This window comes from Cryptomeria japonica, chromosome 3, assembly GCF_030272615.1.
Source record: "Cryptomeria japonica chromosome 3, Sugi_1.0, whole genome shotgun sequence".
Lineage (NCBI taxonomy): Eukaryota > Viridiplantae > Streptophyta > Pinopsida > Cupressales > Cupressaceae > Cryptomeria > Cryptomeria japonica.
The window spans coordinates 720008679-720034776 of record NC_081407.1 but is presented as its reverse complement, the minus strand read 5'-3'; positions in this window follow the sequence as shown (position 1 = coordinate 720034776).

Below are 26098 nucleotides of genomic sequence, written 5' to 3'. Positions count from 1 at the left end.
ACGCCCCTGTCCTGGTCTTTGGCTCTGCAATTTGGTGTGGGGTGTTGTCTTGACCGGCTTTTCCCGGATCTGTAACCTGCGGCGTCGTCCGAGTCCCGAAACCTGCACTTATATCTGAAAAAGGGTGTTTGGGCAGCTATATAGGGTTTTACCTTAGTCAAACCCCCACTTTGGTGATTTCCACCTCCACGAATAGCCAAGTTGTATTGTAAAAGTAATGTGTGTGCAGACCTTGTGTGTGTGCAAGATCTAAAATGCAAGTAAGCAAACTAGAGCAACCTAGAAAGTAAACCCTAATTGCTTGTAAATGATAATGTAAATGCTCTAAATCAAGATGCAAAGTGATCTAAAGCATGAATAAATGAGATATTGAAGCTTATGCAAAGACATGAAAACAACATGAAATCATACCCAACCCCCAAGGGAGGGGTACAAGCCAATCTTCAGTCAGTAATCTCCTATTGTTGTTCAATGTCTTCCAAGCCCTAAATGGATGAATAGAATTGATAAATGCTTGATAGAGGGATGTTGAATGTTGTTGAAGTCTTCAAAGATCTGCTCTTTCGCTGCATATGAGGTTCCTGAAAACAAAATTCCGATCCCTTCAAATGAAGAAAGAGAGCTCTTATGTATGAAACCCTAGGTCGTAATTTCATCTTTTGGCCGACCTAGAGATTGAATATCCCACCAATTTCTTGGGGTTAAGCTTTATTTTATGATTGGATCGTGCTCCTAAAATTTTGGGAAAAATGTCTGGGACCGTGTGCACTCCGGGCGCCATGGTCCTGGCAACTTTTCACCAAATCTTCAGGGCCGTCAGATATGATGATTTTAGAGAGAATCTCGAAGTTACAGGTGATTTCAAGATGTTTTGACCCCCGAAATCAAGCCCCCAAGTTCAAAATAGGACTTAATTAGGGTTTTTGATTAGATGATGTATTGGAGGAATAACATAAAAAGGGGCACACTTTAATGAAAGGGCCCGACTTTATGATGTGAAGAATGATGAAATAGGACCTTAGACCTAATTAATTTGATTAATTAAGTGCTAAAGGAGAAATGCAATGCAAAATGTAAAATGCACCAAGGCGGGTGCTAAACTAGGTGTGAAATTGTACCACCCTAGCAAGTGCGTACAATTTACGACGCTACAAAACAACATAAACAATGTGTGGTGAGCAAGGGTATCCATATGTTGAATTTGATGGGTTGAGGAATGAGAGCATGGTAGTTTGAGTTGAGCAAGTGTATGAACAAATGATGGGAAGAGCTCAAGGAGGAAGTTTTGAGTTGAGTGAAGCTTGTGAACATTGAAAGTGGGCCTTACCAAGAAAACCAAAACCTTTCCTCTCTCATTTGAAGGAGTCTTTTAACAAGAATATTATACTTAGCTTTAATTGGTCCTCCTGTGGGTTTCTCCCTGTCAAAAGTGGTATCAGAGCTAGCGAAAGGTCTGGGATATAGGGGTGAAGATGGAGTTAACAAAATCTGAGAAAGAGATAGTAGGTGCTTACAAGAAGTGGAAAGAACTAATGTATGGTGGACAGAAGAAACGAGAGGAAGAAGAGTTGAGGAAACAAGAAGTCGAAAGAACGAAGAGAGAAGAAGAAGAAAAGAAATGAGATGAGTTGAGAAGTTTAAGAAGGGCTTTAGAAGAAAATGAAGCAAGATTGAGGGAGCTTAAAGAGGAACTAGAAAAAAAGAGAAAGGAAGATGTTGAAGAAGCAGATGGTGCAGCAGTACACAATGGAAGTTTAGAGGAAGAAGTGACCCCAAGTACCATAGAAGGTGAAGTTAAAGAGGTAGACAGTCCATTCAGTAACTTTTGGCAGCAGGTGCATGCTGAAGTGAAGAGTGAGCAGCAAAGAGATGAAGAGGAACCTTATATGGCAAAGGTTCTTGAGGATGAGCAAGGGTTAGAGACCAATGTGGCTAGAGCACATAGTCTTTATCCTGATGATGGAGTTGTTGAGTAGATTGGACAAGAAGAAGACATGGCACAAGGGTCACATGCACTTGAGAAGCCTATTGACAAACTGGATACAGAGATAGTTGTTACTGATCATTATGTTGCTACAGCGGTCTACATGCATGAACACTATCAGATTAGTATTAGTCTTTATGAAGGTTTCATGACCTTTATGGGAGCAATGCTCTATCCTAGGTTACCTATGCATGACACCAAGCACATCTATTGGTCCCCACAAATGAGCACTTCTCCTCACTTTGAGATGAAGTTCATTGAGATTTCTCATATCTATTCATGGAGTTGTTCTTGGACTGAGAGTTTGCTGGAATGGTAGTTGATGGTATCATCTACACCTTGTGAGCAGCTATAGCTATGGTGGATGTTGATTTTTGAAGCAAGGCCTAGAGTGAAGATGAAGGAAGGAGCTTTTCATTTGGCCATGCATGATGAAGCCGAAGACAAGTAAATGCCAAGGGTCAAGATGAAACCTATTTATTTTGAAGGTATCATTTATTTTGCAGGTATCATTTCCAAGAGGACTTGGAACTTTTTCAATTTGGGGGAGTATGGTGCAGGAGCACCTTCACAATTTTGGCTTGTTTGATCCTGATGGGATCAAGAATTGAATAAAGGACTATTTTAAGAGTCCAAGTGTGTGTTTTAGGTTTCATTATGGTTTAGGTTTATCTTAGAGTGGTTTAGATAATGTTACTCAAGTTTTCTTTCCAGTTTTGGCCCACAGTGCCTTGTAAGCCAAAAATGGCATTATAGTGAAAATGTGTTAAAAACCTTATAACAAGATTAGAAAGGAATTGGATTAGGTCTATTTAATGATTTTACACCATCTCAAATGGTTATGTGGAATATATTTGTCTTGTAGGTCAAAAAAGACTCAAAAATTGCCAATGTTGTCAAGCAACATTTTGACAAAAAGTGAGAAAAGTTGTAAAATCACTCTACAAGGTAGTTATGGATGCCATAAGGGTTGAAATTGTTTCATTGTGCCTATATAAGGACACTTCAAACATTGTAAATAGGTTGGCTTGGTATTAGCAAGAAGAAGTTAATGAAATATGACTGTTTTTCATGCTTTTTTGAGCAAAAATTGTTGTAACAGTCTGTACAGAGCACTATTTCCATACTGCTCTTTCATGGGAGTTTGTGTAATGGTTATATGAATTTTTTCCATTCTTTGTGTTAGGTTTTTTACTGTGTTTTGGTTTATCAAAAAAAAAATCTTTTAGTTTTTGCCAGTTCGCTGCCCTGAATTGGGGTTTTGAGGAAAATGGGTTGAAACACTTGGTCTCCATGGGTAACCAAGAAAAAATGAACCTTTGAAACCAATTTGGATATTTTTACATATTTTATTTTAATTTTTTGCTATCCGTTGTGATGGAAAAGGTGAATTTGAGCACTTATTAGGCAAGTTAAGTGAGTAACTTGGCTAGTAGATTGAAATTTTGAGCAAAATGTTGTTCTCAAAGTCTATTTGAGCTAACAACATTGGGAAAAGGTCTGCACCTTACCTATGAGTTATTTTAAGCAAGTTGGAGCTCCATGAGAAGCTATCTTTCCCTTGAAAATCACAACAAACTATTGGGGCAGTGGGTTCCCTGTTTTTGGAGAATTAAGTGGTTTTTGGCAGCAAATTGTCTTTTGTAGCTTTCCATGTTTGAAGACTTCACCAAACTTGTCAATGCAGGGTTGATTTATTTTTTTAAGGTTTAATCATTCCATGGTGTAATCATTTTGGAATTCCTAACCCTCTAATGTGCAGCAAAGACGGTGAAAAGTCAAAAAAACAGTGATTTTGACAGTGTTTTGTTCTTTTTCAGTTTGCTTGCCAAGTGTTTGGCATAATACTTGATTGTTAGTGGTAGGGAAGTCATTGGTATGTTGTGGTAGAGGTTTATCAGCAGTTTGGGATCTTTATATAGAATAGAGAAGTGATTTCTAATGCATCATGGTTCAAAACCCTCATAAAAACCCTTGTTTTGAGGCTACAAAATAGGACAATCATAAAATGACCTTCCCAAGACCTATCTTGGCACTAATGCATGATTTTGGCAAAAAGGGTACTCAAAAATATTTGCTTTTTTCAAATATTCCAAGTTGGGAGTGAGTAATGAGCAAAATAGTGTTTTAGGAGGGCTAAAAAGGGCTTATTCCTTGTAGCCCTGTTTTGCAAAAAGTGTGAACCCAATTTGTGCAAGGTTGATTGGTATTGAAGAACCTTTGGAATCAATTTTAAAACACTCAAGAAAGTGTCCTAACACCTTAGTATGAACAGTGGTACTATATTTGGGGTTTAGACCTATATTAAGGGTTTGAGTGGGCCATGAGCAAGTGAGCTTGAACTAGATCTTTGAGAACAAAACCAAAAGAAAGCTTTTAACTCCTTGTCTAAACCTTTTTTAAGAAGCTAAATTCTACCAAGAAACAACATAAACAATGTGTGGTGAGCGGGGGTATCCATATTTTGAAGTTGATGGGTTGAGGAATGAGAGCATGGTAGTTTGAGTTGAGCAAGTGTATGAACAAATGATGGGAAGAGCTCAAGGAGGAAGTTTTGAGTTGAGTGAAGCTTGTAAACATTGAAAGTGGGCCTTACCAAGAAAACCAAAACCTTTCCTCTCTCATTTGAAGTAGTCTTTTAACAAGAAGATTATACTTAGCTTTAATTGGTCCTCCTATGGGTTTCTCCCTATCAAACACACTATCTCAGGGCAAGATACAAAAAGTTGCCAAGAGACTCACTTTTTTCTAATAGAGAAAGGAATAGCTAAATTGAAAGAAACAAGATCTCTTAATTATAAAATTTTCCTTGAACCACTATGTCAAGCGACCAAAATCATGGCAATCATATCTAACTTCAAACACTGTCTCAAGACATTGTCATACGAAAGATTTTATATTAAAATTTCTTCACAATTATTGATTTTCACACAAATCCAACATCAAATCTACTTGTAAATCATTAACATCTAATGCTTGTCAATTCACACTCTTCACATGCCTTCACTCATACATCCACACTCCTTTGCATGTAAGATTAATTTTTAAAACCCTTAACTAGGTTGACCACTGATAAAATAAACATATTACAAAAATTTGGTAACCTGGACCTAAAATATCCATATCGATCCACTCTAGGAGATAGAGGGGACCCAAATACATCACACACATACTTTCCAAATGATTCTAACGAACTACACATGCTAACACATCCTCCAAGGTTGACATCGTGTAAATAAACATAAAATCACATTAACTAGTTGGCCCCCAAAAAATCTCTAATGCAAATTACACAACATGGATCTCCACATGCTATGGTGAGACCTAAAAAATTAACCAAGCTCAATCTCCAAAGCAAACTTGGACCAAAAGAATATGATCTAAGTAGGATACATCACCATTGTCAACCAAAAACCAGACTAGCTGACAACACATAACTCAAAACATCAAAAATCCACTTGCCAATCAAATCATCACCTGAAAATTGAATTGGAACACTACACAAACCACATGAACACGTCCTCCAAAATGCAACACTTGAATCCACATATATGGAAGCCACCAGGTATTCTTCAGACCTATTCTAACAAACAAACTTACTGTCAGAGATAACAACAACCAATTCTACCATCTAAGAAACAAAGGACTTGCAAATCTGATAGTGCAATATACACAAATGATAAACATTGTATCCAAAGCCAAAACACATAATCTTCACATACTAGAGGAATGTAAGGCATTCTTCCAATAGGACATTAAAAAAACTCTTTCCAACATAAATATTGTTTCCTGCATGTTGAAATTTCCACTGCACCAACCTTTCGGAAACACTTCATCATCTCTACAAGACAACTCGGCAATACCAAAAACACATAAATACTCTTTCCTACATATCAAACTTTCACTACACCATCCTTACTTCAACATATCCATGCGACAACTCAAGAATACTAGATCACATAAATACTCTTTCTCGCATATTGAAACTTCCACTACACTATCTTTACATCAACATTAATGACAAGATGAGATAGGTTGACATCAATGACAATGCAACACAATAACTCATGTAACTTCCAACATTCTCCCCCTTTGTGATTGATGGAAATATTTGTGTACCATCAATAGCAAAGGCAGTTGAACTCAACTTGTATATCTCTCCCACTTTGACATCAAGGACAAAGGGCACTACATTGATTTTTCTCCCCTTTGACATCAAGGACAATAAACACAAATTTGAATAACTCTTCCTTCAATTGAAACTCTTTCTCCTAATGAGTACATCACATTAGACTGTAGCCAAAAATATCATATGAGACCACAATACTCCCCCTAACAGGGATATCATTCTTCTATAACTATCTTTAAAAAGAATCATCCTTATCTTCTCCCCTAAGAGCAACAACAACATCAATCCAGGAAGCAAAACCAAAGCCTAGACAACTCCCCTTGGACAAATGCACCACTAATACTCTTTCTATCATCTATATTTTCATCATCTCATATTTTGTGTTTCTTCATGAATCTTCTAGAGTCATTCCAACAATATTACCTTAAGTAATTTCTTCCTTTGTCATGTCTATATGATTAGTAGTCACTTTCAAACTTGCTCTAGCATAGCAGCTTCTAGGAGCCCCAATATCTAGACCATTTCTTCTACAATTTCAACAACTTCTCCATCTATTTGCATGATCAATCCTCTATAGACTTCCAAATCATAATCGATGATGAGGTAGACTCTATAATTTGTATTGAAAGCACAAACAATCTCTATTATTTCTAGGCAATATACATCTTTTACCAACAAATCAAGTTTTAAGCCAAAACTTGATAAACTGTTGTAGACACTTAAAAATAATTATTTTAATTATTTTTAATTCCTCACATAATTAATTAATTAATTATGTTAATTCAAATTCTCCTCAATATTAATTAAATATAATTAATATTGTCACTATAGTATGTGATTGATTTATTTAATAAATAAATCCCTTTCTTTATTCTTCTAAAAAATCAAATCCTCACAAATCTTCCTCTTAGATAATTAATTTCAATTAATTATTTAACCTACATGATTCCTACAAATCATCTTCTTAATTCATCATTAACCTAATAAATTCTTCTAGAAACTCCCTAAACTCACTTAACATTATTCTTCTAATTTTTTTTATTCCCTCCACTCATTCTCTCTCCTAGTCAAATTATCCTAATCCCACCTAAAATTTCCTCTAATCCCCCTCTTAATGAATCGTTAATGGCTAATCAGCATGATTAGCCACAAATTCAACTCCTTGCTTTTAAATACTCTTTTCCTAGGTGAATGTAAGATTTTTGAAATCTCACATTCCTCCAAGCATCCCCTCTCCCAAGGAATTTTTAATTCTTTTTTATTCCTCCAATCCCCATGATATCCTTTTTTGGAGAATTTTTAATTCCTCCAATGCACCTTGTGGAGTGTGGAGATACGAAATGCCTTTAAGGCATATTTCTTGGTCTCCATACCCTCTCTTGGACCTTGTGTGAGCTCACAAGTAAATCCTGGCCCTTCATCTCGAATCCATCCTAGCCATCCATTTTTCTCTCCTCTTCCTATAAATAAAGGTCTCCATCCCTTCATTCAAAGACATCTCAAAATCCAGTAAGCTTATGCTGCCCTTTTGATCCCAGGAAATCATCTTGGCAACTTGATCATCTCATCCTTATCATTTTCCAAATCCATTTCATTTGTGCACAACATTGAAGAGCCATCCACATCCAACAATCAAAGGAGCACATCAAGTGGAGCATTATCAAGGGGCGCCTTCACTTCATCAAGCTCAATCCGAAGGAGAAGGTAAAATAGCAAAGTGAAATGGTCTTTTCATGATATTTTAGCATTTTGCATGTTTATTTCGTTATGTTTTTTATCATTTGACCTTCTAATATGTTTTCCCCTCTTCAACTGCATCATTAGACTAAACAACATTGTTCATCAATAAAACCATTTTAAAAAACTCAAAAAAAACTATGTCATGCTAAAAACAACTTCAGCATCCAAACCACAAGGGGGGTCATAAGATCTTCATTTTTCTCCCCCCTTAGACAATCCATAATGTCTAGTTACTAGAAGAATAATCAGCACCACTAGAAGGAGAAGACCCATCCTCACACTTTTCTTCCACCTTTTCTTATGATTTCTTCACACATGTCGTATTCACCTTCTCCTTTTCTTTGTTATCAAAAATCCTCTTTATCGAACCAACAAAAATTTCATTCCTTCTTCTACAAAATTTAGCAATGTGTCCAATTTAATTGTAGGTGTAACAAGTTGGTCCTTGTTCTAGAGAATTTCCATTTCACCTAACATTTCTATCTCTTTTGATACTTCCACTCCTTTTGATAACACTTCTGCACTCAACAACCTTATGACCAAAATTATTACAAGCATAACAATATCCATTGAAAGACTGAACATTCTTACCATTTAAATTCCACATCATCTTGATTCTGTACTCATTAGCCTTATGACAAACCTAGTTACAATTGTAACATTGATGATTCAGTAATTGAGATCTAATCTAAATTCTGCATTCACTACTCCATGTGTAAAATTATTGCATGAAAAATAGTTACAATTGAAAGTAGATGAGTACCTGGTTTGAGTGGGAGGAGCAAGATACCTCTTGAATACTTTCTTGTTTTGGATTTGAGGGAAACCATTTTGATTAAAATTACTTACTTCATCCTTGACCTTTTCTCTACTATCTTTATTCAACTTGTTCATGTACTCCCACTTGTCTTCTGCTATATTCTTCTCTACCGAGTTAGGTATTGGTTCTAATGTCTAGCTTTTCTATGTTAGATTCAATTCTTCTTCTACTATCTTTGCCCAAATTTGATCTTCTGAGGAATTCATCTCTTTTATAGTCACTTTACAGTAGCATGGATAGCCTCAGTAACATGCACATCCTCAATTTGATTACAAACTTGTGCTAGTAAATAATTACCTCCATTATTGTCCTTCACATAGTAAGCATTGCCATCGGTCCTTACACCTTCTACAACTAATCTTTTGGAGCTTCCTTTTATAATTTCACATCCAAACCCATGAAATGTGACCTTATAATCTTTGTTATGCATTTGATCCACACTTACAAGGTTATGCCTTAGACCTTTAACACAATGGACATCATCAGTTTTATGCTTACCATCAACAGAGATGCTTCCTTTTCCATAAATAGGCTCAACTTCTTCTCTTGCAAAATTAATTGATCCACCATCATATTTCTCAAAGTTATAAACTTACCTCTATCATCGATAATGTGCTTTAAACATTCAGAGTCGATGATCCATGCTTTTGGTTCCACTTTTGTATGCAGTGTCGTCATCACACTTATAGATTTCACATTGTTCTTTACATCTTATGATCTCGTGGGATGCTCATCATTCTTTTCTTCTATAGTTAGGAACAAAGATTCTTTATTTGAATTGTTGTCATCTTCTTCTTCAGATGAGTAGGCCTTCATTAAAAAAAACTCTTCTTTTGCTTGTCTCCATCGTATCTTTGTTATTCCCTCTATAGTTATCCTTTCCTTTGTTATAATCATTAGGTATTTCACCATAATATTGTTTATACATGCATCTAAAATCATAATGACCAATTCTTCCACAATTGGAACATTTTAGGGGTAACTTACCTTTCTACTTCCCAGTTCCTCTTTTCAATCTTCACATAAAGTTTGCTTCAATCTCATCCATGTCTTCAATTTCTTTTGGTTCTTCTTCAAGATTCTTTGTAATTTTTTATATAGTTTCCTTCCTTTCCTTTTAATGTCATCCAAACTAGCAATATCAAAGGCAAAGACTAAACCAAGGAGTTGATCCATAATGTACTTATTCAGGTCATGGCTTTCCTCAATGACATTCTTCCTAGATTTATAGATTTTGGGCAATGTTGTCATTATCTTCCTTACAACTTCACTTTCTTCTAGCATTCCATCAACAACTCTAAGAGCATATACAATCTCATTTACTCGATGAATATAGCCTTTAATGTTTTCATCTTTAGACATTCTCACATTCTCAAACTCTTTCTTTAGATTTGTAATCTTGGATTTCTTTGTCTTTTCATCACCTTCAAATACACTCTTCAACTTTTCCCAAATTTATTTAGATGACTTTCCCCTATAACTTTGCTAAATACTACATCACTCAAGCAAGGGACAGTTGCAACTATAGCCTTTACATTACTCTCATATGCTTTGATTTCATCTAGAGTTGTACGACCGTTCTACAGAGTATGTATAACCCTTACTTATGCTTTCCTAAATTTTAATTGACATAGTTTCCAAATGGCATTCCATCAATTTTCTCCAATAAGCATAATTTGTGCCATCAAACTTTGGAGCCTTGAAGGTATAATCCTGTGCCATCCCAGATCTTCCTCAAGTGGTTAAGCTTCTCAAGAGGAACCTCACTCTGAGACTAATTATTGAACACACCACGAGATTGACCACGAGATTGAGAGGGGAGTGAATCAGTCTTGAGCATAACTTATAGTTTGTTTTTTATCTTTAAACCTCAACCATATAATCACAATAGTAATAAATCATGAAAGCACAAAGCACAACAAACACATGAACACCAGATTTACGTGGAAAACCCAAGCAAGGAAAATCCAAGTTGAGAATCAAACTCACAATATGAATATAATTTATTATAATGTTTCCTTTGAAACTCACTATTCCTAAGAGGACTTATAGAACTAAGGTGCACAACCTTAGGGCAAGATACAAATGACTTGCAGAGCTGAAACACATTGTCTTAGGGCAAGCTACAAAAAGTTGCCAATAAACTCATTATCTTCTAACAGAGAAAGGAATAGATGTATTGAAAGAAACAAGGCTTCATAATCATAAAATTATCCTTGAACCACTATGTTAAGTGACTAAGATCATGGGATACAAATCTAACTTCAAACTCTATCTCAAGGACTGTCATACGAAATATATTATCATCAAATCTCTTCACAATTGATTTTCACACAACTCTAGCATCAAATCTACTTGCAAATCATTAATATCCATTTCTTGTCAATTCAGACTCCTCCCATGCCTTCACTCACATATCTGCACTCCTTTATATACAAGATTAATCATTAAAACCCTTAACTAGGTCAGCCATAGATAGAATAAACAATATTATAAAAATTAGGCCACCTAGACCTAAAATATCCATTTTGATCCACTCCAAGAGATAGAGGGGACCCAAATACATCACAACACATACTTTCCAAATGATTTTAATGAACCACACATGCTAACAAATCCTCCAAGGTCGATATTAAATGAAACGTGTAGATAAACCTTAAAGAATGTTAACCACTTGGCCCTAAAATAAATCTCCAATGCAAATTACACAAAGTAGATATCCACATGCCATGGTGAGACCTAAAAAACTGACCAAAATCATTATCTAAAGAAAACCTAGATGAAAATAATATGATCCAAGTAGGATACACCACCATTGTCAATCAAAAACCATACCAACTAACAACACATAACTCAAAACATCATAACTCCACTTGCTAATCATATCATCAACTAAAAACTAAATTGGAACACTACACAAACCATATGATCAAGTTCTCCAAACCATGACACTTGAATCCACATTTCTGGAAGCCACCAAACATTCTCCAGACTTATTCTAACATACAACCTTACTGTTTGAGACAACGACAATCAATTCTACAATCTAAGCAATAGAGGACCTACAAATTTGATAATACGATATACACAGATCATATTGTATCTAGAGCCACAACACATAATCTTCACATACTGGAGGAATGCAAGGCATCCTTCCATTGGGTCATTAAAAAAAAATTTCCTACATAAATATTGTTTCCTGCATGTTGAAAGTTTTATTGCACCAACCTTTTGGAAACACTTCATCATCTCCACAAGACAACTCAACAATACCAAAACACATAAATACTCTTTCTTGCATATTGAAACTTCCACTACACGATCCTTACTTCAACATTAATGACAATGCTTGAGACGGGTTGACATCAATGACAACACAAGATAGGTTGATATCAATGACAACACAACATAACAACTCAAGTTTCCAATAAGAAGAAGGCATATCCTTAATTAATTTAATTTGTTTAAAGGCAATACAAGCCATCATTGGGGTCTTTGGTTTTAATTTTGAGACTTTATATTCCCCAATAAAGGAAGGTGTAAAGTCTAGCGACCCCTAATTATCGACAAAGAGTGCATTCATAGATGAATTACAATCCTTGTGCACTACATTTTTATTAATAATAGGTGGTGGATCCACAATTGCTGAATTTTGAATCAAATTGCTAAGAGATACAAATAAAGGAGGTTGACAATTGACCTCTACGTATAAACAACTACTCAGATTATTATCAACCTTAATTGTATGGATTTTGTTATTGTATACGAGTTTAATATTTTACTGAAGAATAGATGGGATTTCACCTGTGACACAAATCCACACCCAAACATTAGGCATGACATGAAAGAGCATAGGTAAAGTCATGAGTCTCACCTTGACTAGTAGCATGATTGTACCTAACGAGTGTCTATCCATATTACCAAAGCCACAAATAGATAAGGATTTAGTTTCAGTGAGAAATGTATCTACACCAATATTAGGGAATGAGTGTATACTAGAAACGTTAAGGCCTAATCCATTATAGATTAGAATATGCTTCATTCTATTTTTATTAATGACAACCATAATCATAAGAGAGTCATTTTGTTGTTGAACTTTCGAGTCAGGTAACTCATATTGTGAGAATATAATGTCCAAGCTTGTCACATACATACAATTTAATAGAGTTGCTACATCATTCAATCTAGTAGAATATGGGACAATTATCCTTTATAAGGCCTTCTGGAGCATTCAGTGATATGTAGGCAAAGTTTGTATCAAGTTCCATAGTGAGATCTTAGCAAGAGTAGTACAAATCTACTCACAAAGATCATACTATTTACCAACATGTTGAGAGAGACAAGGTGCTAGAGGAAATATAGGTTGAGAAGGACGAAGAATAGTTGTTTGTTTAGGTTATTTATTATTTTGAGTATTATATGTGTAATTGCATAATAATGGGATTTCTATGATACATATTGATTATGGTTATTATTTTGAGTTATTTATTTTGCAATGTTTAAGACGTAAACATGTGATCATGATGGTTTTTTAACACCTAAAACAATTATCACTACTTTATTTTGTGATTGGGAAACATCTTGGCAAAGATGAACAACAATTGTACGTTTCACAAGTTCATTTTGATAATAAAAAAACATAAATTATGTTAATCAATCTTCAACAAAGAGATGTTTTAGGAGTCATAGAGGATGACTACATCAAGATCAATTCATCACGAGATTCATCTACCATAACCAAATCATCACTATTGTATGACTCATCAAATGAATCAAAAATATGTAGAAAGAGACCCAACATGGTTGAATAGTCTTATTCTCTCTAAAAGTGTGCATGTATAGAAGAAGAGAGAGGAATAGAAGAAAGAAGGTGACAAGATCAAAAATGTTGATTGAGGGATAGATGAAAGTTTGTTTGAGGTTTTTTTTTTCAATCTATAGGAAAAGAAAAACTTGCTTAAGATCTATATGCTTTTGAAATATACAATAAATGCAATCTCTAATCAATGAATCAATGCAACTATCTAATCAAGTTATCAAAAAAATAGATCTAAGAAATTAATTCTGAATGAAATACAAATGAATAAGAATAATTGTGAGTGTAAGCTAAGTTGGGTTCACCAAAATCTTGTGTAGAAAATAAGCCCTAGACTAGTATGTGCATTAACCTAGGTCCACCCTTCTCCCATACAACATTGAGATATGAGCGGGATTGACTTATTGTCCATAAGGAAGAGCAACATTATCCTAGATTCACACTTTTGTTGATTGCATATGATTGGGATTGATTATGTGTGAGATAAAATAGGTTAAGGAAGGCTAAATTGAACAAGATTAACAAAATACAACAAGTACATAACAAAAATGCACAAGAGAGTAACATATCTAGAAATAAAATATAGAGAAGAACTTAGTGTTGAAATCTGGTGTCGATTATGTTGGACACAAGCATTGAGTGCTCCTATCTTGAAGGTGGTTTTTATAAGCCAATGTCATAAATGAGGTAATGAGCCTATTGGGTTGTTGTCCTCTAAATTTTAGGAAAAAGTGTTCAAACACTAGCTCCCAACTCTAGTCTCCTAGGGTTTTTTAATTGTTCAAAGTCAAATTATTCACCACTGTCTAAAGTGTTCATCTATATAATTTTTCTAATCACAATATTTAGAATTGAATCTATACACATTAAATGAGGGGAAAAGGTTGTGTTGTATAGGGGCTTACCTAAGCCAAACCTCATGTTGGTGTTTCCACCTCCACAACATGTGTAATGATTGATAAAGAGTACATGCACTCAAGGGAGTAGAGGCAACTAAATAATATAATTGAAATGATTATCTTAGGCATGATACCCTTTCTTGAATCTCATGCAAGATGATGTTGACTTGCTTTCATGAAGTCTTACAAAAGGATTAGTACAACATGATTAAAATGATAAATCATAAATAATCACTAGTACATTTGGGGCTGATTTTCGACGGCCTATCGTCGGAATTTTGACTATTTTTCATTGGATTGCTGACAAATGAAGCCTTTGAAAACTCATCATCAGTAATTCCAATGGTGCCATCTAACGTCGGAATTCCGACGATATCCTAAACTCTTTTGACGATGGCCATGATCGCTCATCCGGCCAAAGAATGTCATCGGGCGTAAAGCATCCTCGTCGAATGGACGTCGGAATTCCGATGCCTACTAGGAACTTGCAATGACGACGATTACAACGAGCGACTGACAATAAAGTATCGTCGGACATACAACATCCTTGTCGGATGTTTCTTCAATTGGCGTCGAAATTTCGACACCTGCCAGGAACTATGCACCGATGAGGATGTTGTTTGTCTGACGGTTTCGTCATTGGTGCAAAGTTGGGACGATGTCGGAATTTCGATGGTGATTTTTTTTTTTTTTAAATACACATGCCAATTACAATGGTGTTTGTTGGTTCCCTTTTAGCATGTCCTACTAGATGGACCCAAGTAGTTCAATTTCAAGTATACTGGGATGAATTTCAATGCCATTTGGAATCCCACATGAAGCCACATTGATATTTTATCGATAAGACTTCCTATGCACTACTTCATACAATAAAAAATTGACTTGATTCTCAAATCTCTTATTCCAAATATATCTTTAACACATTATTTTAGGAGAACAAAATCAACACAAAGTCCAAAAATTAGTAAATTCAAGAAGTATCAAGTCAAGTTCATCCTTGTGGTAGTTTGATTATGGTTGCACCCAAGAAAGACGACATATGGTGACTCTACATTGACTCTTATGTCTCAACAAGATCACAATGAAGAACAAGTATCTCTTTCTACACATCAACAATCACTTGGGTCATCTCTAGGCACACTAAACCAAATCAACATATCATCAAGTTTCGATCCAATAATTTTTTTTTTGGAAAACTATATTCAAAATGTGAGGACTCTATGAATGGATGACTATGCCTTTTGACAGTTTCTAATGATCTTGTGACACTCGTGCTTGATAAAAAATGTTATCATTGTCTACATGGATGACATCCTAATCTTTAACAAGATCTTAAAAGAATACATGTTACATGTTGCACAAGTACTAAATACACTAAATCAACACAAGTTGCAAGCTAAACTTGATAAATGCATTTTGGCACCACACAAAATTAACACCTTGGTTACATAATCAACCACACTTGCATTCATGTTGATCCAAATAAAATCAAGGTGATTAAATACTAGCCTATCGCATACAATATTGGAAGAACATATGTTACACATTGCACATGTGCCACATATGCTATGCCAACACAAGTTGCAAACCAACCTCAACAAATGCAATTTTGGCACCATGCAAATTTAGTTACATTATCAACCACTCTCCCATTCAAGTTTATCTTGAAAAAATCAAGGTGTCATGATACTAGCATACCCATGCAAACTCAAATAATTGCACAACTGTCTCAAACTTGAGAACTTCTATAAAAGGTTAGTCCTTGGATTTTCACATGTTCCTTGATCACTCAACAAGGTTATATGAAGCAAGGCAACATTGCTATGGACTCCACAAAAAAACATGCCTTTAATAGCCTCAAACAACACCTCTACTTTGTGCTAGCATTTACTCTAGTGAATATTGCAAAATCATTTGATATTTAGATTGATGCATTTGATTATGTACTAGGCATCATGCTAATTTAGCATGGCCAACCTATTGTCCATCACTCAAACTCTATTAATGATACCTTGTGGCACTATTCAACTTATGAAAAGGAGCCTTGCACCCTCATACAAGTTATCAAACAATGGTGCCACTGTATTCTTAACAAAGAGACTACCATTCAATTGATCATCACCCACTTCAACTACTACACACAAAGTAAATTGGAAAATGTGTGGCATGTGAAGTGGATGATCTATCTACAAAAATTCTCTTTGGCCATTAAGCATTTGAAGGGGCACAACAAGGCTACAAATTAATGTAGTCATTAATGGTATTCATAATTCCAAGGGTGGTAGGTTGAGAGGGGTAATAAAAAATGACAGGAACGTGGTTTGAAGGTAGGGGTTGGCAAAAGGGATCGATGATGGCATGTACAACTCTAAAGTACCAATGAAGAGATGAGTGAAAAAGAAAGTAATGTTGCAACCTTTGGTAGAATGAGAGAGAAGAACAATATCATCAACAAGTAGATTAGCAATAACCCCTCATGTAAAATTACAACTATCATCCATATGAGTATGTAGTCAAATAAGCTCCACCAACTTGTCGATGTAGATGTTACAAAGGGTTGGAGATAGGACACCCTTGTTTGACCCCAATTGTTTTCCTCACCTAGTTGAAGATATTGTAAGCATGAAGTTGTCCAATAAATTTCATAAAGCCTACAAGCAATGCTAATGAGAGAATCCAAAATGTCGGCATCATGTTTTTGTTGGAAAAGCAAGTGTCCCAATTGAGTCAAAGTCCTTTGAAAAGTCTATAAACAACAAAAGACTATGTAAGAGTGGCGATGAGCCTTCTCAACAATATCCTAGAGTGTAAATATGTGGTCAATGGTTTGATAATCTCCCTTGAAGATAGCTTTCCCACAAGCTCAAACATTACCTTTCTCTAGGTACTCATAAAAAAATTGCATGTCTAACATTGTGGCAAAAAGTTTGACAAATGTCTGACCAATCATTATAGTCCTATAGTTGCTAGGATTGGAGAGATTCCTGAAGCCATGAATAGAATGAATTTATGTTGAGACCAAGATCGGGGAAACCTTGAACAAACAACTCTATTGAAAATGTTTGTCAAAGGGGAGGCCAAGGAATCCGGATCATATTTGATAAATTTAGCTTGGAGGCCTTAACAATCAACAACTCTATTGGTAGCTCACTTTAGAATGACTGTCTAAACATTACTTGTGGAGGAAATGGTAGAAGTTGGTAGTGAAGTAGGGACCATGACAATAGGTTAGTTAGGCACATCGTAAAGAGAGAAAGCATAGGGAATCCACTCATTAAGGCTTATGTTAAAAGTTATATTGGCAGGTTTTATTGGGAGAATAGTTTGCGAAAAGTTTGGGTGAATGCTAAAGATCAGCTACATTCAATAATTTTTTTTGAGCTACAAATTTTGTAAAGGAATCTTTCAAATAATCTTCCAAAGTGTGAAATTTTTAGGAAATTTTGATTTTTGTGGAAGAGCCTTATTTTCTATGGTCTAGGAACAAAAATTCCATTAGAAAAAATATTTTGAACTCAACTTCCACACCTAGAAAGTAAAAAACCAAATACAATTGATGAACATGAATTTGTGGGGAATAGCCAATGGTGTTAATGTTAACTGCTCTTCCAATTAGAAAGGAAAGCTCATGTACAATAAAAAATCAACCTGCTATGAACAATATGTACTTGCAATTTACAATGCCATTCTACGGATCACATGTCAAGCTATATAAACTTAATAAACTTTAAAATGAGTCTTTTTGGGTTTGCCTAGGTAAAAGGTTGAGATGCTCTTTCAACACGAGACAAAGAATTCTATGCTTTTTTTATTGAAAATAATTCCTAAGATTAAACACTCCTAATAATGCAAGCACACACAAATTGGATATGTTCAAGCACATACACACAATGTTATATGTTAAGACACAATAGTTGCATTCAAAGCTACATTTATCAACCTAAGATCTACTACAATACAAAGCTTTTGTTGATTGTACATTTTAACTCATAAAGCACAATAACACATCAATAATAAATTAGATATTTTAAATATTAACTTAAAACCTACTACAATACAAAGCTTTTAGTGATTGTTAAGTTTTAAGTTATAAAACATATGGGTGGTTAATAAATTTATACGTACCTGTTTATCTCTTAAACCATATGCTAAATCAATTTCCCTTTGCGTAACATTGGAATCTCCATTATGATGAGCTTCTTTAACCAATGAAGTCACACCTTCCCATGTTAATGTGCAACCAAAATGTTGACAATGTTCAATCCATACCATCATCCAATCAAGATTGTTTGCAATATACAAATGTAGTGCATCCCACTCTAGACCAGCTGTACAAAAAATAAATAGACATCTTACAACCGATTTATTTTGAAGATTAATAATTAATTAACTATAATAACATCTTATAATTACCTCTCACTTTCCTCAATTTACCTTTCCTTGTCAAGTACTCCCCTTCGAATTTGTTAATAGGGTTGGGATCCCAAATGTGATCCATGTGGATCTTTGCTGCAAACTTAGGAAGATATTTAGAAATGTACACCATAGTCTGGTATAGCATATATCCCTCCACCATAGAACTCTCAGGATGTGCTCTTTGTTGAACCAAAGCCTTCAAAAATTTCAAGTGCCTCTCAACTATCCACATTGACCTAGTGTGTACAGGTCCACACAATTCAATCTCCTCAACTTGGTGTATGAGGTAGTGTTCTTGTGCATTGAAAAAAGCAAAAGGTAGACACTTTTGCATTTCACACATTAGATGAGGAATTTTTCTCTTCTATTATTTTATATCTTCTTTATGGATTTCTTTACATGACAACCACCTATAAGATATTCAAGACGCAAAACTATATATTACATAACAAGTAAAACAAATCGCAAATATAATATCTATACAATGAACTGAATAAATATCACTACTTAGCTCATTTATTTTCCAAGATCATGACTTGCTTGACATTATTGTCAAAGTGGTCTGGGAGAGATAGAGGTAGAACGTACTGCAACAATTATAAATTTATCTTTTCATTTTTTTCTAACATAATACAATGAAAAGTACATGCCCAGTATACAAATATATAGTAAATACACAAGAACATGAATTACCTTAATGAAGGTATGCCAATCATGCATTTTCATCCCTAACCCAAATTCACTTTTCTTTGATATGAGATTGTTTATGTTCGCAGCAAATCCTGTGGGAAATCGAATTTTTCGTATGACTTCTTTTATAGCATTGCTTTGCTGATTCGTTAATAACCGAGGAAGGTCACTTATATTAATTTGGTCTCCATGGATATTTGATTGAATGACATTTTTCATTGCATGATTGGATTCGTGAATGTCACTACAAATTTTGACAATTTTTTCTTTGTCACGCCTTCCATCCAAATTTTTCCATAATGTCTCTGCTATATTCTTTCCAATATGCATTGTATCAAACAAATGCACAATTTGTAACTTCTCGTAGTAGGGAAATCTACTAAATTATTGGGGATAACTTTTTAGTCCCTTAGGAAGGTGGTCATTAATGCCCTTACGACCCTCACGATCATCAATCACATCATCAGTAAACAAAACACAATAGAAAAGATGTTTTATGACATAAACCATTAGATGGAATGGCATTACCTTGAAAATTAATTCTATTATATTCCAACGTCCATGGGTGAGGTGTCATTCTTCGTGGCTTTGATGTAATCTTTTCTTTCCCATTGAAAAGATGTTTTTTCAGTATTTCGATACTTATGATTTTTGTGGAGAAAGTGCCTATACTCATCAAACACCAACTTTCCTAAACTTTTTGAATGACGAGATTTCATCTTTGGACGACAAACCAGACATGCAAATTTTCCCTTTGTTTGAAGACCTACAAGATAATGTATAACTGGATTAAATATGTTAATTTTTTTAATTATAATTATCATGCGCAACTTGAACACTATAACATACCACAAAAATGTGTTAGCCCTGGGGCATCATGTATTGTCCATACAAGCATCACATGGAATTGAAATTATCTTTGTCCTATTGGTCTAGAGACATCATACATAGTGACACCATTCCATAACTCCAACAACTCATCGATAAGAGGCTCAATATATACATTCATATCTTTAACTTGGTACTTACCTAATCAAATGAACAAAAACATTACATAATTATTATGACCATGTTACTGCAATATTTATAATTAAATGTAGATGTCTATTAAATGATAAAATACCTAGAACAATCATTGCCAACATTATGTGCTCCCTCTTTATTGACATCCATGGAGGAATGTTATTGTTGATAACAAAAACAGGCCACACTAAGTAAACAGATCTCAGCTCTCCAAATGGATTGACATCGTCCACTGCCAATGAAAGCCTAAGATTATGAGGTTCTTCTTTAAAGTGTGGCCACTTTTCCTCTATGTCCATAAATGTTGAACCATCCGCAGACATTCGAATAATGTCATCTCGACTTCTATTGTGTGCATGGTAATCCATAAATTGTGCCAAGCTAGTGCACTTGAATAATCGTTGCATACGTGGAATAATGGGAATATAACAAAGAACCTTGCGAGGCACCTTTTTTGTTATTTGATATGTTCGATATCTACTGATATGACATTCAGGGCATTCAATTTGAAATTCATGTTATTTGTGATATATAATATGATCATTGGGACAAGCATCTATTGCTTGATACTCCATTCCAATATCTTTCATAATGGCAGATAATTCTCGGTATGAGCGAGGTAGAATATTTGATGGTGGTAACAAAAACTCACTTATCAATCTACAACAAAAAAATATAATTTGTTAATAATAAGAATATTAATGGTACATGATTCATCACTTATTAACTATAATGACATATAGACATACCTTAACATACGTGAGATTGTTATGTTGGATAAACCATTCATAACCTTCAAGTTCACCAACAACAATACAATGGAGAGAAGAGTTGTCTGGGAGCCTTCATAAAGGGCCTCATATGCCTTCTCAAGTAGAGGTAGATCATGAATAACATCAAGGTCATCTTCATCATCATGATCTGCTCCAGTACTAAATGTGTCATGGATCAATGTATTTGTACCATCATCTTCAATTGTGTTTGGTGGCTCATGATCGTCATCTTCCATGGGATCATTATCTTCAACTTCGATATTCACACCTCCATGTTCCTCCACTTTGAAAACCATGTTCTCCGGGTTGTGTTGATCCATATCATGTGCTTCGGGGTGCTCAACCTATATAAAAATGATAAACATAAATAAACCATGATCATGATCTCATCATCAAGTGATTTCTTATGTATATAAATTGTTAAAACGATATAATGAAAAACTTACCAATGGATGATAATCATGTCCCCCTTCAATGTGACCATGCAACCTACAATGTTTCTTAACTATTTTGATTAGAAGTCTTCTAGTCTTTAACCCCTTACAAATTTTGCAGGGACAATAACATTTTCCATCACCTTTTCTTTTCAAGTTAGACCACAATCTAGCAATTGTCTCCTTATTTTGTTGTTCGTTGATATTGTCTGACATGGTCTTTCTTCATAGGCAAAAAAATCGGGCTATAGAACTAGTTATATAGAAGTTGAAATGTTAGTTATGAAATCACATTTTAGTATAATATACCAAATTAAATTACTTGAAGATAGAAATAATGCAAATTGAACCAAAACCATTTAACTCTTATTTTTCATCTCAAAACATATCTAATGGCTTTGTGGTGATTTAGCAGGTGATATGCTAATGGCTTTGTGGTATGCAATCCTTGTATCATATCTTAAGTTGACTAATGTCTAATTGGGGTAATCCATGAGTGTCTAATGTGAATTCATTATCAATGTTGTGAATTCATCGAGAGTATAGTGATAGTCATCCTTACAGGATCCTCTCAATACTGTCCAAATCAGTCTAAAAGGAAAGTAACTATCCATTCCCATGCTCATGTATACTTACATGACTAATGTTGCCCTTGTGTATCCTAAACATTGGAGAGACCTTATTTGACTTGCCTAATCAATGTGGTTGCTGTCATATTATGAAATACTGAGTTCTACCCTTGCCTCTGCATCAAACTTCTCACATCATGTTTCTTCAACAAAACACACTATTCCAATCCCAATCTTCCTCAATACCCTTAATGGAGGAGCATGTATAATGGTTTCAACATACAAAGTCAATGATCATACAGTCCATTCTTCTAGACACCCTTGGATACATTACTTGGCTTCTAGGCTTGGGAAAACTCATATGAATTGAGCCAACACCATGAGGATAGGGTCAAGTATCATGGCAACCAATCATAATATGTGAAGATGGGGTTCACACCTAAGTGTTGGCTCTCAACAATGCCACACTTCCAAAATTGCCAGTCTCAAGACTTCTCCTATTGGGTCAACACTCATTGATGGCCACAAGGCCAAATCAATGTATCTAGGCTTTAAACTCCTTACTCTAGGCTTGCAGGACCCTACACAAGGTCTATGAATACTCACTTGGTATTAAAATAGAAAGAGCCTTCCTCTAGAACTTTGTTTGCAATGCACACATCATTGGTAATCATTTTTATGATGGATGGTCTATTAGGACAATAAATAAAATGCTTATTATTTTTCCACCCTTTGAAACTACAACAAGGCATTTGACTTGGCAGGGTCCCCACATCACTTCAACACCAAACATTAGGCAATTCAACCTTTTGACTTCTCAATGCATTTTTTTTGTCTTTCACTAGTTTTCTCAGTCTGATACATAGGGATATCAGACCTTTCATGGCTTCATCACACACACAAACTTCCCCACATGTCCCTATAAGTCTATTATATTAAATACATTTCACCTAGAACTCTCTGGTACAGATTCTTGTGTCCTATCCATATAGGATGTTTGCACACCACACTATCATCCTTGACTCATGTGTATGATGCAGAGGTAGGGGCATGTATAATGGTTTCAACATACAAAGTCAATGATCATACAATCCATTCTTCCAGACACCCTTGGATACATTCATTGGCTTCTAGGCTTGGGAAAACTAATATGAATTGAGCCAACACCATGAGGATAGGGTCAAGTATCATGGAAACTGATCATAATTTGTGAAGACGGGGTTCATACTCATTGATGGTCATTTTGCAACTCACCTTGAGTCTACACGAGCTGCAAGAGTTTGTGATAAGTATGGATAATTGTCTCCTTCCAATATGTAATCCTTTCATATTTTAGGTGTCTAAACACTATGTTGTTGTTAAGTATTGATGTAGTCTTAAGACATCTCATGAATCCATTACATGTCCACACTTGGGTTTACAAACACAACTTTGTCAAAACAAAAACAATATCACTAGTAAAACTATGACTGTGACAATTAATACCCTTAGGACAGTCATAGAAATTTAATCTATTTCATTTGGTTTTGATCCAAAAACCCTTCTAAAGGTTGCATAGGGTCCCCTCACCCCTCTCTCTATCATCAACCCCTTCAAAATACCAATCGCTTGGTCTTCCCACCAAATTCTTCATTGTTACTACCTTTTACTGTCTGATACATAGAGATATTAGACTGTCCTCATGCCCAAACACGTACCAAATCTAATTTGGAGCCTTTCACACAACATAATATGATACATAGCATGAACATGGGTCTTCCCACACATTTTGGTGAATTTATATGCATGGGAGACCAAACTATACATTATTTACTCCTCTTGGTAAACACTAGGCAGGGTTTTGACATTTTTTGGAAAAATTATGATATCTTCTTTAAAACACAATGAAATTCAATTCCACAAAAATAAAAAATGAAGTTAACTCACTTATCTACCACATCCAATTGACTACCCATCAAATTATGATGATTTTCACAATGAAAAATGAAGAGAATCAAACCAAAACGTCAAAAAATGCACAGAAAACCCCAATTTCATTAAGCAAAACTCTTGGATGACATTCCAAAGGCCTATTTATTCCCATCCAAGTGGGTTAAAACCTCAAACCACCATAAAATAACTTTCCAACCATATTTTTAAGAAGTTGCTACAAGAAATGCAAAAGTTGTCATGGCAAAATAACAACTTTTTTCTCAATGGACCTCAAACTTTCACAATTAGGTCCCAATACATGAATATTTGAATGGTATGGCAGTTTCCAAAGAGGGTAAATCTTGCAGACAAATTGAACTGACATAAAGATTACAATAAAATATTTATTCAAATATGCAATTAACAATCTCCATGCACATCTCCTCTTCACATTTAATGTCTCTCCCTAGCGTTTCAATTTTTTAGATAGTTATTGATTTGATCAAACACATGGCAATTACATTTATGGTAGAGTTTCAAAAGCCTTTACTCTTTGATGGATATCATACCCTACTCTATGGCTCAACCTTGCATCTTTTCTATTCTTGTTTCTTGCATAGCCTGTCTCTATATTGTGCAACACACCATCTCTGCAACCTTCCAAAGTAGTATTATGTTTGTTCATTGCCCCTTTTACTAAACTCTATAAACTGCAATCTTGTATTTATTTTTAATGGATGCTTTCCTACATTGTTTCATCTGCCATCTTGTTAGAAATCTCCTCTCTATTATGCTTTGATGGATGTCGCATCTTGTTACAAACCTCACATTTTGGCACTGGCAGAAAGGATATTAGCAAAGGTTGTGGAATATGGATTTTACACCTACCAATTGTCATTCCATCTTGTGCATATGGCTTGTACATGTAGAAGAAATAAATTTGATAAATAGGCCATATGGTGGATGATAAGTGGAGGATTTAAGTACTAAAGGTGTGACACTAGTGGCTTTGGTACATGAAGGTGACTAGAGGTTGTGGAAGGAGAAATGGTGGAAGTTGGATCTATGGTAGAGGTGGGAGTAGATGTTATTTGTGCATGAAAATGTTAAGCTAATACTCATAAAATAGCTAGGAATCCAACTTAAGGCCTTCTATTTGTTAACAAATTTCTCTACCATTGAGCTACTACCCCCTTTCTTACCATTCCATTGTTGGCTTGAGTGTAGATTATTTTCAACACCCATTATAAGACACATTATAGGTTCTTGGGGCTCCTAACCTAACCTAGCTTTGATAACATTTTGAGCTACTACTCATGGACTAGTTAGGTTACCAAGCTATGACCTTCTATTTGTTGTTAGAATGCGATCTATGACTAAGTATTAGAGGATCTTAATAACTTGGGTATCATGCTTTTATATGTCTCTAACATGACTCCCAATAACTATATAAGGATATTACTAGTCCTAGATCTATGCCTTGTCTTTTTTATATGGTTGAGAATATATGAATCTTACTAGTTCTAAATGTCATAACTTTGTGTTTTTCATGCTCCATGTGTGTTACGAATGTTACTCATATTGCTCACTTTATACTTCCCTTTTATCTCAATATTGTAGATTGACAATATCATAAGTCTTGGGAGCTACCACCTTTCCAAACTTGTAGTCATCTTGACTCTTCAATATCTTGGTGAAAGAATATTTGGTTTCTCCATATTTTTCAAACAGTACATGAGCATAATTTCATACTCTTGTTAAGAGGGGGCTAAATATTGCATCATAAGTTGTATCTCTTTATAAATATACACTAGGTTTGGACTCACTTTATGGTTGTGCCTTTTTTATGCCTAATTGTACTTAGTTTTGAGAATGTTTCCATAAATTTGGTTCA